This window comes from Bufo bufo, chromosome 1 (assembly GCF_905171765.1).
Source record: "Bufo bufo chromosome 1, aBufBuf1.1, whole genome shotgun sequence".
Lineage (NCBI taxonomy): Eukaryota > Metazoa > Chordata > Amphibia > Anura > Bufonidae > Bufo > Bufo bufo.
In genome coordinates, this window is record NC_053389.1 from 327158222 (window position 1) to 327162583 (window position 4362).

The following is a 4362-nucleotide window of genomic DNA, read 5'->3' on the forward strand; positions in this document are numbered from 1 at the left end:
CACCACCAATGACTGGGCCTCCATGCGAGACCTGTGTGCCCTGTTGCACTGTTTCGAGTACTCCACAAACACGGCCAATGCCGATGACGCTGTTCTCAGCGTTACTATCCCACTTCTATGCCTCCTTGAAAAAACGCTTTGGGCGATAATGAAAGAGAATGTGGCACAGGAGGAGGAGGAGGAAGAGGGATCATTTCATAGGGTTTCAGGCCAGTCATTCACAAGTGGCTCCGAGGGTGGGTTCCTGCACCCACAAATGCCAGGTGCACAATTGTCCCGCCAGGGCACAGTTCTGGAGGATGACGAGATGGAGGATGAGGAGTAGGAGATGGAGGAGGAGGAACCGTGTTCACAGCAGGGTGGCACCCAAACTAGCTCATAGCCATCACTGGTGCGTGGCTGGGGGGATACAGAGGACACAGACGATACACCTCCCACAGAGGACAGCTTTTCATTGCCTCTGGGCAGCCTGGCACACATGAGCGATTACATTCTGCAGTGTCTCCGCAACGACCGCCGAGTTGCCCACATTCTAACTTGTGCTGATTACTGGGTGGCCACACTGCTGGATCCCCGTTACAAGGACAATGTACCGTCCTTAATTCCATCACTGGAGCGTGATCGTAAGATGCGCTAGTACAAGCGTACGCTGGTAGAAGCGCTGCTTGTGGCATTCCCACCTGACAGCGGGGCACAGTGGAAGCACAAGGCGAAGGCAGAGGAGGAGGAAGAGGTCGCCAACGCAGCTGGGGCACCACCAGCACCTCAGAAGGCAGGGTTAGCATGTCCGAAATATGGAAAATCTTTGTCAGCACGCCACAACAACCAGCACCACCAGCTGATATAAAAAGTTTTAGCAGGAGGCAGCATTTCAGCAAAATGGTGGAGCAGTATGTGTGCACACGCCTACACGTACTGGATGATGGGTCTGCCCCCTTCAACTTCTGGGTCTCCAAATTGGGCACCTGGCCTGAGCCTTGGAGGTGCTGGCCTGCCCTGCAGCCAGTGTATTGTCTGAACGTGTGTTTAGCATGGCAGGGAGCGTTAACACAGACAAGCGCAGCTGCCTGTCCACAGCCAATGTGGACAATCTCACGTTCATTAAAATGAACCAGGCATGAGAACACGTCACTGGCCCTTGACTGTGCCTGTTAGTTGCCACCGGGTGTCTCCCGATGTGTCACCCCCGCCCGGTGCTTCACCATGTTGGCCAGCGCCATTTGGAAGCAGGGGGAAAAGCACCTGAAATTGCTCCGGGAGATGACCAGCCTCCCCCACAACCGCAAGTACTTCAACTGTGACCAGCGCAGCCCGACCTACGCCAATATGACGGCGTGGGCCTTCGTGTGCACGTCGTGCGCCAGCATCCTGCGTGGTTTTAACCCACCCCACTGAGTGAAGTCAATATCTATGACCACGTTTACACAGCAAGAAATATAATTCCTTCAGAAGCACGGCAATGACGTGTGCAAACAGATCTGGCTAGGATTATTTGATGATAGGTCTTCTGCAATCCCAGACTTTAGAGATCCTCAAAAAGTTAAAGAATTCCTACAGGAGAAATATGAAAAGAAGCGATAGTATGTTCCTCTAGAACAAGCCCAGGTGGTGGCCTCTGTTCATGCCTCAATATCTGGGTCTTCTGCGAGTAGCACCAGTAGTATACCAGAAGTAAAACCGTTAAAAACTCTATTGGGGGAGGCTGTGCCGTCTCTGCAGCTGAACAAGGGGACCCCTAGCCAGTCTCCTGTTGTGGTTCGCAATCAGGTGCCCCAGCAGCAGCATCATCATCATCATCAAGAGAAGAAGCAGTTTGACCTCCTGAGTGACCTTGGAGCGGAAATCTTCGCCACCCCTGCACCGCAGCCGGCTGCCATCACTAACTTTGCCAATTTTGCAAACTTCAACAGTCATACAGCTCAAAATTCTGCCAATGCAGACTTTGCAAACTTTGATGCATTTGGACAGTCTAGTGGTGCCAGTAGTTTTGGAGCGTTCCCCACATCGAGTCAGACACCAACCCAGCCTTTAAATACAGGTACAAATGCAAACTTTGCTCAGTTCGACAACTTTCCCAAGTCCTCCAGTGCCGACTTTGGGGCCTTTAATTCAACTGAAGCTAGTAAAACGGCTGCTGTTAGTAAACCAAGTCAGCCTTCAGCAGATACATATGCAGCTCTTGCAGACTTAGACAGCATCTTTGGCAGTGTGCAAGGTGGCAGTGCAGAAGGAAGTAGCTTTATCAGTGCAACAGTCTCCTCTAACCCTGTCCCGGCTTCTCCTGCCCCAACAGATAACAATGTTTTTGGAATCCCAGCTGTCCAAGCAGCGCACACCCACCCACCTCAGTCAGTTGGGGGAGCATTTGGACCTTCTGCCTCCACAAACCCATTTATTTCTGCTTCTGTTGCACCTGCCGTAAACCCCTTCCAGACAAATGGACAAGCGCCTCCAGCTTCTTTTGGAACAGCCTCACTAAGCATGCCCGCTGGGTTCGGGACATCAGCATCATACAGTCTTCCTACCAGCTTTAGTGACACTTTTCATCAGCCTACATTCCCCCCTCAGACTGCCTTCCCCCAACAGACTGCTTTCTCACAGCAGCCTAATGGTAATATACAAGGAGCTGGTGTTGGTGTGTTTGGTCCAGCAAAGTCAGTGGTTACTCCATTTGGACAGGTTGCAGCTCCTGCAGTCTCTAGTAATCCTTTCATGGCTGGGGCACCCTCAGGACAGTTTCCAGCAGGAAGTTCATCGACAAATCCTTTCTTATAGCCAAAGACTAACACAGGAGCTTACCAGGCATCACCCTGCATGTACTGCCTCTTGCACTGTTTGTCTTGTTTAACCAGCGTAAGCTTTAAACACAGGGAGTTCTTTCAGAGCCTGCAATTATTTTTAATTATTTTCTTTTGTATTTAAAATGAACCAGGCATGGATCCCACAGGATTTGTCTGTACCTTGTGCAGAATAGACATGTATACCGGCCTTACCCAGCCATTGTTATATTACAGAGCAATTGCTCATTGTTGTATTTTTTGATATTTCCCACTCTTTTGTGTACCCTAATAAAAAAAAATATTATAATTAAAACCAAAAACCAGCGTTGGCTACCTCGTCCTCGTCCAGCGCCGCTTACACCTACACCGCTACGTCCACCGCCTCCTCAACCTCCTACTCCATATGGACCTCCACCTCATACATGAAGAATATTTTGGTTAATTTTTACGTATTTTATTTTAAGTCATTTCACTCATTTGTCTGATACATTGTTGGGTTACATTCACCAATTTTTGGCTGTGATATACCCCTGCTCTACCTAGTGGACAGATTAATAAATTTCACAAATTTGTCTGTTACATTGTCGGGTGACACTCACCAATTTTTGGCTGTGATATACCCCTGCTCTACCTAGTGGACAGGTTAATACATTTCACAAATTTTGCTGTTACATAGTTGGGTGACATTCACCCATTTTTGGCTGTGATATACCCCTGCTCTAATTAGTAGACAGGTTAATAAATTTCAATAATTTGTCTGTTACATTGTCGTGTGAAATTCACCAATTTTTGGCTATGATATACCCCTGCTCTACCTAGTAGACAGGTTAATAAATTTCACAATTTTTTCTGTTACATAGTTGGGTGACATTCACCAATTTGTGGCTGATATACCCCTGCTCTACCTAGTGGACAGGTTAATAAATTTCACTAATTTGTCTGTTACATTGTCGGGTGAAAATCACCAATTTTTGGCTGTGATATACCCCTGCTCTACCTAGTGGACAAGGAAATACATTTCACTAATTCGTCTGTTACATTCTTGGGTGACATTTTACCATTTTTGCCATGAATAAACCCCTGCTCTGCGTAGGTGACAGGGACCTAAATTGCAAAAAATCGTCTGTTACATTGTCAGGTGACATTTTACCAATTTTGCCGTATACAAACCCCTGCTCTGCATAGGTGACTGGGACCATATTTTTTGTAAAATCGCCTGTTGATTTGGTGGGTGACATGAACACAGTTTTGCCGTAAATAAACCCCTGCTCTACATAGTTGACAGGGCCCGAAATTTTTTAAAATCGTCTGTTCCATTGGTGAGTGACATTAACCCATTTTTGCTGATGAAAAACCCCTGCTCTGCATAGGTGACAGGGACTTAGATTTGTAAAATGTATCTTTAATTGGCCCTTTCATTCGATCCTTCCTCTTTAATAACTTGTCCCACATTTCCGCTCGATCACATTGCAGCCATTGACCTCCCTTGGATGTGGTATCCCTTTCTCACGCTCCATCTCCAGCGTGATTGCCTGATTCGCCGTTAGCCGTGATCAACATGGTAGGCGCAGTAAAGAACATC

The 4362-nt window shown here is 47.6% G+C and overlaps 1 pseudogene; it reads left to right on the plus strand.

Moving 5' to 3' along the window:
• The first annotated feature begins 1203 nt into the window (after positions 1-1203).
• On the plus strand, positions 1204-2848 carry LOC120986993 (annotated as a pseudogene).
• Positions 2849-4362: the final 1514 nt, after the last annotated feature.